We start from the raw sequence: 10,375 nt of genomic DNA, 5'->3' as shown, positions 1-10,375 counted from the left end.
CCGACCGACCGCCGGGACCCCCGCGCAGGTACGGGGGGGACAGGGACGGTGGAGGGAGCTGGTGGCAATGCCCACAGAGAGGGGCTGAGCCCTGGCTGCTGGTCGGGGACACTCGGTCTCTGCCTCAGTTTCCCCGCTCGCCCCGCGGGGGCACTCGCTGGCCCCCCCCGTGGGTGTTTGGGCTCTGAGGATGGGAAGAGCTGGGCGAGGATCAGGCTCTCTGCTCCTAAAATACTGGCTGAAGCTTTCCTCCCTGAACTGCCCCTTGGAAAAACAAAGCCCTTTTTGGTGTGAAATCTGGTTGGTTTCAGCCATTCCATGGAAGAGATGAGGAGAGAAAAATGGATTTTCTGCTGTGAAAATGACGTTAAATTATACTTGGAAAATGTAAAAGGGGGGTGAAATCAAACCAGAATATTCCAGTGGCTCTGCAGTGAGTTGCTGCCATTCTGCAATTTGCTTTGCAAACCCCCCAGCAATCCTAATACCATTTTTTTCTGCCCATTTTGGCAGCAGAAATACCAAGTCCTCACCAATTTCCACGCCGCAGGAACGGACGTGGTGGATCTCACACCCTCTGCAACCCTGTCCCCCTTCACGGCTGCCCAGTATTTTCTTCCTCGTGCCCATTTCACCTCCCGTTCCTTTTGCAAACGCCGCTGGGTTTGCAGAGAGCTCAGCCGAGATTTCCCTTCCCCGGGGGCTCCCGCACAGCCGGTCCCTGCCCAAAAAAGCCCTTGGGGAGCCGGGAAGGACCAGGCTCCCCGCAGCCTCCCCATCCTTCCTCCGTCCTGCGCGGTCCAGACCAGCTCCGTGATGCTCTGCGCTCCGAGGTGTGCGGGGCAGGTAGGGCGGGAGCAGACGGAAAACCGTAGGGAAGACCCCAAATCCCTGCCCAACGCGAGGGGAGGGTGGCGGTGCCGAACCCGGGAGCCCAGTCCCTCCTCGGTGCCGTGCCGTTGGGGTAAAGGCTGTTTCCCTCCCAGCGCAGGCGGAAGGTCCCAGCCTGCGGCACGCGTCGCCTTCGCCGTCACCCGTTTCCGATTTCGGACAGCGGCAAAACGACCTTCGTGCTTCCGTGGACGGGGTGCGAGGGCGGGGAGAGGCTCATGCAGTGGCACAGAGCGGGTGCCGGCTGCTCCCCCCTCCACGCTCGCTCCTCTATTTGTGCAATTCTTTTGTTAATAATAGATTGTGCGTATTCCTGGGGTGGTTTTCCCCCCATTTTTCTTATGTGTGTTTGGGTTTGTTTTGTGAATAAATAAAAGCCCTTTGAAAGTGTGCTGAGACCTGGCTTGCTTCCCTGCCATCCCTCAAAGCCCGGGCAGGAGCAAGCGGACGTGGAACAGGCGATGCCCCAAGCCCAGAGGCGAGGGCTCAGCTCTTGCTGCCAAAAATTGGTGCAAATCCCTTGCCGGCCCCCAAGCTACCCTTGATTCTCACCCAGCTGGGAGCTGCGCTTGGACCCTTCCCCTCCCCAGCTCTGGGGGTACAGCCCCGACCCCCGCCAGGCTCGGCGAGGAGAGGTCGGGTCCGGCTCCGGGTTTATTCCCGGTGGGATCTGGCAGCCCCGCGGGCTGCGGGGTCGCTGCCGAAGCCGTGTGCGGCTGTGCGGGCTCTGCAGTGCTGACAGCAGTAAATTCGGTGCTGCTTCCTAACGATGGAGGAGCAGATGGGAAAGGAGACTGTCCTGGGAGCTGCAGCCCCTGCTGCTGCCTGCTGCTGCCTGCTGCTGCCTGCTGCTGCCTGCAGGGAGAGGCTGTGACGGCGGGGCTGGGGACCCCGAGAGAGGGCTCCCCGATTTTGTGAGGTTTTTCCGCACCCCGATCGTCGGTGGTGCTGGCGGCGTGCTGTGAGGTGGCGTGTCCCAGCCGCCGGGCCCCTGCAGACGTCGGGGACGTGTCCCCCGCGCAGGTCCCAGGCTGGTGCGGGTGCCCCGGGTGTCCTTGGCGCTGTGCTGCAGCAGCTGGCACCGGGCTGACGCTGGCTGCCTCTCCACCGCTTCCCGGGGCAGGGCTTGCCCAGCACTTTGCTCCCAGTCCAGATTTCCACCAGTGGGGAAACTGAGGCACAGAAGCACCCTCCAGGCAGGCCGTGGCGGCGCGGTTGGATGCGGGCTCTGGAGGCCTTGGTGGGACCCTGGGAGAGGGCAGGGAGGTGGCAAGTGAACAAACCCCCTCCTTTTACTGCGTTCCCAGGTGCCGCAAGCTCGGCTGCCCACCCTGCTGCCTCCTCGCCCCCGCCCTCACCGCCGCCGCCACCTCCCGCCTCGCCTCCTGCCTCCAGGACAGCTGGGCGATGCCTGCGTCCTGCCGGGAGCAGCGGGGGGGACAGGGCTGTCACGGTAGCCACCGGGCCCCCCCCAGCCCACACCAGCTGGGGACGGGGCAGAGGGTGCTGTGGGCTCCGCTGGCTTTGCCCCCCCCACGTGTGGCTGTGGGATGTGGGGAGGGGGCTGGTGGCCAGGAGCTGCTCTGGAGGCTGCTGCCTCTCGGGGTGTCCCTGGGGGGGGGGATGATGAGAAAGGCTGGCTGGGGTTTCCCTGTTTTCCTTGAGGACTGTGCCTTGAGCTGGCAAAGCCGGCCTGGTCTTTGGTGTTACCCCACATCCTGCTTCGCTTTGGGCTGGGAAGAGCAGGTCCCGCTCTCCCTGGGCTTCTCCCTCCCGTGCCCTGCAATCCGGCAAGCAAAGGGTTTCCAGCCAGGAGAGACACAGCAGCCTCCTCCCTTGTCTTCTAGCCGCAGACAGGGCTTGGGATGCGCTGGGATCCACAGGGATCCCCCCAGACACCCCATGCCCGAGCTGGGCATCATCTCCATGGGAGCAGGGACTCAGGCGGCGTGGGAGCAGGGTACCAGCGTGGGGCGGGGGGGATGCCCTGGCCTGGAGCAGGGTACCAGCACGGGGGATGCCGGGTGCACGAGAGCATCCCGCCGGGGGACCACAGCCAGGCCGCGGCAGCTGCGTGGGAGCCGGGAGAAGCCACGGTGCCGCCCGGCTCTTCTCCTCTTGCCAACGTCAGCTGTTTCTCCGCGCCTGGAGCAGCTGCGGCTCCGCGCCGGTCAATGCCATTGATTAGTTCCTCTCCTCATCCCTGGAGAGGGGATGGTGTGGGGGGGCGGCAGGGAGGGGAGAATAAATATTTCAGCAGGTCCAGGCAAAAGCTGGGGTTATTTTAGGGCTGGGATTTATGGGCTATTAGGAATAAGGAATGAGTCTGTGCTGGGGAGAGGAGACCCATTAATCCAGGCTGAAGGAGCACAAATGAGCAAGGGGAAATGGAGGAGGCTTTAATTATTTCACCACGTTCCAGAATAATAAGGCAGCCCTCCGGCCGAGCGCTGGCGTGGGGCTCGGGAGCTCTGCTCCCCGGGGGCTGGGGCAGGTGAGGGGGCACTCGCGGTTAAATCCCCCCCAGCTGCACTGGGAGGGATGGGGGTTCCGTTCTGGGACCAGTACAAAACCAGTACAAGAAGTGTTGCTGGCTGGGACGTGCTATGGAGGATGAGCTGCTTGCGGGGGGGAGGCTGCGGAGCGCGGGGATGGCTGGAGGGACGCACGGGTGGGTGCCTGGTCCCAGGGGTGCCCTTCCCGGGCTGGCCACCCCGCCGTGCCCCGTTAAGGCAATCCCATCTGTGCCTGTAACTGGAGGAGCTGGGCACTGGTGCAGGGGTGAGTCACTGCCGGAGGCAGCCCTGGCCCGGAGAGCATCCCTGGCTCCGCTGTGCCCAGCACCACCTGGGTGACCTTGGGTCACATTCCGCTCCCCGGCTCGCTATGTCCCTGCTCCGGCTCTCCTTGCTGCCTCTGCATTCCCCCCGGCCCCCGCCCCGTGTGCCTCAGTTTCCCTGGGGGCACCCAGGACGGTGGCCCCAGCTCACCCCTTGGCACCCTCGGGGAGCTGCAGGGACCCGTCCGCCCCAGCTGGGAGCAGCGGGCACGGCTTTCCCCACGGGGGGCACCGAGGGGCAGATTTGCCCCCGTCGGGGCACCCCACCCTGCCCTGTCCCCTGGGGGCTCCCGGGGATGCGGGCACCCACGTGGCGGGGACGCAGGATGGGATGGATGAGGACCGGGTCTCCCTGCAGCATCCCTGCGGCACGGCAGGGCTCGCTCCCTCAGGAGCGCGGCCCAGGGTGCCCAGCCCAAGGTCACCCAGCGGGACCGGGGTGGGGTGCAGGAGCCGTTCACCGCACCCCATGCCGGGCAACGTCCTCCTTCCCCGCTCCTGCCAGGCCTGCCGCCGCGGCTCCCGCTGACGTCACCCCGCCGGAGCCAGGAGCTATTTTGGGAACTGCAAAGTCACTGGTGCAATTAGTTGGCTGGCAAAGGGAGCGGGGCGGCGGAGGGGGGGACGCGGGGCCGGCTGCTCTCCACGCCGTGTCCCCGCCGTGCCAGGGGCTGTGTGACCGTGGCCCGCGGGCACTGGCAGCTCTGCGCCTCTCCTTGCACCTGCGGGCTCCAGGGCTCCCTCCGCCAGGATAGACGGCCACGGTTGCAAATCCTCCCATCCATCATCTCCTCCTCTCTGCCTTTTTTTTTTTTTTTTTTTTTTTTTTTTTTTTTTTTAATTTCGTTCCCCTGGCAGGAGCCGCCCCACGTGGGCTGCCGAACGCTGGCAAAAGCCAGCCCGCTGCCGCCTCGCTGCCATCGCCTGCATTTAGAGAGAGGCAGGAAAGCAATTATCTGGCAGCAACGCCGGCAACGTGCTTCCCATGGCAATGCCACCGGAGAACCCCACGGGTGAGGGGCTGCCCGGATGGGAGAGGCGATCCGGCCGTGCCTGGGTGCTCTGCCTCCGGCTGTGCCTTTGGTTTAATCCCCTGAGCATCTTCTCGGGTGCAGCCATCGGGGTGCAGGATGGGTGCTCCCGGCTGCACAGCCCCGACAGCCCTGTTGTCCCCCCCGTCCTGGGGATGGGGACGTGCCACGTGCTGCTGTCACGACGGAGGGATGCCCGTCCCCAAGGCACAGCACAAGCAGACAGCAGGGTCCTGCCCTGCAAGTGGCTTCATGCCCGTGGACAAGGGGACGGGTAGAGGGGACAGTGAGGGTGCTCAGCCCTCCTCCCCTGGCACTGGTTGCTTTCTCTGGCCACCCTCCTCATCTCCCAGTAACCTCCAGGCCACGGCCAGAGGGGACGTGCACAGAAATGCTGCGAGAAGCTGATCCTGGCAGGCTCCAAACACCCTGAAAGCGGGGCTCCAAAAATCTGTTTAAAAATCCTGAGACTTTCCCATGTGACCCCGGCATCTCTTTCAGTCCCATCCCCCAGGAAAAACACCCCAAATCCTTTCTCCCAACGCCCGGCGGAGGCTGGGGAGGTGCCGGAGCAGGAGTCGGTGCTCAGCTCCCCAAAGCCTGAGCCGGGGTTTTGTGCGGGGAGACCCCCAGGGCCGGATCCGGCATGCCGCCCGTCCCCTGCCCCAGGACCTGGCAGAGGAGTTTGGGTGCAGGCAGGCTGACACCCACCTCTCCCCATCGCTGGGAGCCCCCACTCGGCCTTGGGGGGGGGTCGGGGGGTCCCTGCCTGCGCCGGGGCCGGAGGAGCAGCTGGTGGTCCTGCGGCGGGGATGGATGGAGCTGGGTGCCCCCCCGGTGCTGGGGTGAACACGGGTCTGGGGGTGCCTCCGGGGGTGACGGGGGCCATGGGAGGGCAGTGGCAAGGCGGGGAGCATGTGGCCCCCCCTTGCCCAGGGCTGGGGGAAGGGGCCGCGGCGGTGGGGCTGGGAGCCCGGTGAGGCTGTGCTGAGTCACGCTGCAGAGCTGGCGAGCAGGACTGCAGCAACCGGCTCGCTGCCGCCCGCCTGCAACGGGGACGATGTGACAGCCCTGTCCATCCTGCCCGCCACGTGCTCTGGGTCCTCAGCTGGTGCTGGGGGTTAGGGTGCTGACGGGGGGGTGATGCCGGAGCTGGGGGTCCCGCTGCACCCCAGGTCGTGGCTGTCTCGGTGGTCCTGGCCCTTCTTGCGCCTCCCCGGCCCTCTCCCCTTCAATAGGGATGGGGCAGCTCTGGGGTGGGGGTCCTGGGGACCCCAGGTGGGGAGGGGGAGGGCCGAGCTGTCCTTGGAGGATGAGTGTCCCCGACCCCAGTGCGGGAGGGGTGTCCCCAGGCTGCCGTGACCAGGGGGACAGCGGGGCCGGGGGGGGCCACTCGCTGCCAGCACAAACACAAAAAGGCTCTTGGCACCCACTGGGACGTGGGGTGGCTTTCCCCTGGCAATGCAGGGGGGGTTGGCAGAGACACCCCCACCCCACCCCCAGCTCCCACCCAGTACCACCAACCCAGGGCACGGCGCTGAGCATCCAGCCCTGCGCTGGGTCCCCGACACCCCTACCACCGCACGGGACAAAGGGCCGAGGCAGGTCCCCGCTGCAGAGGGAAACTGAGGCACAAGCAGGTGCCTGGAGGGCTGGCCCCAGATGGTGCCACCTCTGATGCCCAGAGCCCGGGGCAGCCCCATCCACGCGGGGTGCTGGTGACCACCCTGCCTGGTGCTGCCCACCGGCCCCGCAGAGCTCGGAGCAGCTTCTGGAGGGACCGAGACAGCCAGGGCTTTTTTTAGGTGCTCCATAAGTGCCGTCTGGGCGGTATTTATATCGGCTCCTTAAATAAGAGCCGCCATCTGAGCCCGACGCGCCTGCTTAATTATTAATGCCCCGTGGGGAGGCAGTGTGCCCTCCCGGCCCCGGCCCACCTTCCCGCTGGGTCCCTGGTGGGGTCCTGCACCCCAGGTCCCCCCGACTCCCCACCGGCACCCCGGGGCAAGGGCTGACGTCCTGGGCACCCCGGTTTGCCACAGACATGGGTCCTGCCTGGGAACATCTTCCCCAGGGCTGGGAGAAAGGCTGGGGGGGGGGGGGGGGGCAGATTTTTGTGAACGGAGGGTGCCGCAGCATGGGCAGCGCTGCAGTTCTCAGCGCCACGGAGCTCGTGGGGGTATGAGGGATAAGGGGAGGGTGGGAGGCACCGCACTGCCCTCCCATCCCGTCTCAGCGGTTTGAGGTGGTCCCAGGGAAAATCATCCCCGGGGAGCCCAGCTGCGTACCCCGAGGGGTACGGGCAGCCCCGCTTCGTGGCAGGGCTGATGCTAAACAGCGCGGGAGGGCAGCTGCTGCAGCAGAATTCATCTGGGCTCGGGAAGTGCCTTGAAAGCCTGGGATGAAAGGCCAGGGCTGAGTACAAAGCGCTGCAGCTCTGCAGACGGGGGGGGGGAAGTTCGTTCCCCTTCGAGGCATGGGTGGGCCGGTGGGCTCGCTGCCGCCTGCCCCATCAACCGCAGCCCCTCCATCGCCTCCTGCCCCAGGCGAGGCAGCGTCCTGGCTCTGGGGAGTTTTGGGGAGGGTTGGTGCACCCCTGAGCTCGTTCAGCTGTTGGGTGCGGGGTCCTCGGGGCGTGGTGGGATCCCCCGGTTTTGGTGAGTGGCAGGCTGGAGGGGTGCTGGGCTGAGACCAAGCCTGCAATGGGGGGTGCTGCTGGTGGGTGCGGGGGGAGAAGGGACGCCCTTGGCCTGCTCCTGGGATGCTTCCCCTGCCGTGTTGCACAGCCAGGCTCGGGGCAGCTAGGTGAAAAAGGGGCCAGGGTGCTGGGGTGTGAGGGTGCTGGGGTGTGAGGGTGCTGGGGTGTGAGTGTGCTGGGGTGCTGGGGCCAGGCAGTCCAGCCCAGCAAGGGTCCAGGCTGGGAGGACACAAGGGCACTGCTGTCCTGCAGCCTGTGGGGAAGGAGACACCGAAGCCAGAGGTTTCCTCAGCTTGTTTTACACAAGCTCAACAACAAAAGCTGGAAAACCGCTCCCCTGGGCAGGCAGCACCTTCTTGGGGTGCTGCCCAGGCAGTGGGGCTGGAGGGTGAGCACCCAGCCAGGGAGCCCCAGGGCTGTGCAGGAGCCAGGGCAGCATCCCGAGGACAGCACCCATCCCAGCTCCACGCGCCGGCCCTGGGGAATGCCACCCTGTGTCCCCTGCTCTGCCCGGCTTTGCCACCCACCGGCTGAGGACACACAGGACCCCGAAGGCTGGGTCGCTGCTTGCTGTTGACGTACGAGCAGTGACCACCCTTGCCCTCGGCACGGGGACAAGCCTGAACCTGCATGACGCGTCCCCCTCGCCATGCCCCCCCACCTCGCCGGGCACCCCCCTCGCCCCAAGCAAACAAAGATGGAGGGAAGGGGCACACGACCATCACTCTCCCGCAGCAAGCGGGATTTTTGGATTTTGGATCCGTTTTTGGAGCAGTCAGCAACTAACCCAAACGAACCTCCAAGCCAAAGAGAATTTACTGCCTTCCCGTGCGATGTCGCAAGGCGTTGACAGCACGTAACAGGGAAGGCAAGAAAATGCGAAGAGAAGGACTCGTCTTCCAGGCCGCGGGAATTAACAAAGTGGCACATTTGAATGCGCCAGAGTATTTTTAATACTGTAGGAGGAATCGGGGTTATTAGGTTTTTCTGGGACATCTGCAGAACAGACCCGCATCCTTTGGGTCTTTGCGATTTCCCAACCCAGCAGGTGTCTGGGCTCTTGCCGAGGGGTGTCTGGAGGTACCAGGCAGAAGTGGGAGAAGGACATTTAGTGATGGGCAGCCAGATGACACCTCCAGCTGCCTGGGCTGCCCACCTTCTGCCCACCAGGAGCCTCTAACTCCAGCCATTCACCAACTAACCTTCATCCCACCACTGCCCGGTCTGTAAAACAGAAGAATTAAGCACCGCGAGGGGTGTTGATTGACGTATCAGAGCCCAAAAAGGGGGCTGGATACACTGCAAATAAATATTACAGCCAAATCGCTTTTCTGAAGAATTTACAGCATTATGAATATCATGTTCTGACCTGTGATGGGGAAGGAAATCATCTGCCTTGTGAAATGTATTTATTGCTATGGTGCTTTGACAGGAATAAATCAGTATTTGCTCGGTCTGGGGCAAATACGCGGTCACCGTAAATTGGCAGAGCTGCGGTGATCTGCACTAGCTGAGAACCTGCTGTATTTATGTAAATTACCAGATAAGTGTCGTATGGAGAGGCAATATTTTTTATTAGGCCAGTTGATATATTTGGAGAAACCAGATGAGCTTTCACGCACACAAGCGCTTCTTCAGGTCCAGGCTTGAGTTCAATATTGTCCGTGAGAACCCAGGTGTTGTACCTGTGGGCTTGTATTATTTTTTCAAGTTAGAGAAACCATACATGTATCCCAAACGTAGCAGAATCACTCAAAAGGTGTCTGGGATGAGCAGGCAGCTCCGCTCTGGTCGGTACCCGGAGATCTGGTAGTCCTGCTTGGCCTGGGTGATGCCCCACGGCAATTCTCCAGGAACAGTAGCAACAGCTGAAAAAACAGCTTGGGACCCACAACCTGCTTTTATATTCTCTTGCATTCTGCACTTTTTCACTCAAATTCTCTCCCCGAAGCTGGCGTCATACAGAAAACAACGCAAAAACCCGCTGCTGAGCTCTCCAGAGATGACGACGAGCCTCCTCAGACGACTGAATGCGCCGTTATACAAAAAAAAAAAGAGGAATAAACTGTCCCTTGTCTGCGGGCGCTCTCCTTGGGATAGCGGCGGTGGTGGTAAACAAAGGCCGGGCACAAAGGCTGTTCTCACATCAGAACCACGTGTGCCGCGGGGTGTGAGGCCGGGGATGCGAGCAAGGAGACAGCGTTTTATTTTATCGAGGAAATAGAGAGGGTCTGGGCGTATTTCTAGTTTTATTTTTCAGAAGGCGTGATTACTTCTGCTCTCAGAAGCTGCAAACAAAGAAGTATTTTGTGTAAAAAAAAAAAAATCCATTCAATACATTCATTATTCCTGAAGCAGTGCTAAAACCACAATAAAAATGGAGATCTCACCCCAAAATGGTGTTGCTCGCCATCATAAAGCTCTAACAGCATTTCCAAACCAGTTTGTCCCCACCCACGTGGGTGAGACCACGGCCACCGGCTTTGAGCAGCCACAGCAGGCCGTGGCCGCGGCGTTGCCCTGCGGCAACCAGCGTGTGCCGGTGCCACCCAGGTTTCCTGTGGTGCTTCAGAAGAAAACCGCAGTGCACAGGGATTGGCAAGCGGGATGGCCGCGTCCTCCGAGATCGTCCTCACACCTCCCAAAGCGCCCGCGCGGGAACGGCGACACCGGGAAGGGCCGGGGACGCACTGTGCGTGCGCTGGGGCACACCGGGTGTGCCAGAGGGAGGACGGCGTTTGCCCATGCCGAGTCGTGCGTTAGCACCGCCCGGCTCCCTTCCACCGGGATAAAGCGCTTCCGTCGGGATCCTTTCCTTAGACCCCTTCCCTTTCTCTCAGCGCTGCAGCGTCGTCTCAGCATCGCTTTATCCGTAGGCTTTTTAGGAAAAAGGGATCTCTTATGGCTCCTAATGGA

This window comes from Balearica regulorum, chromosome 19, assembly GCF_011004875.1.
Source record: "Balearica regulorum gibbericeps isolate bBalReg1 chromosome 19, bBalReg1.pri, whole genome shotgun sequence".
Classification (NCBI taxonomy): domain Eukaryota; kingdom Metazoa; phylum Chordata; class Aves; order Gruiformes; family Gruidae; genus Balearica; species Balearica regulorum.
The sequence above is the reverse complement of the archived record's forward strand: the minus strand, read 5'-3'. Positions refer to the sequence as shown.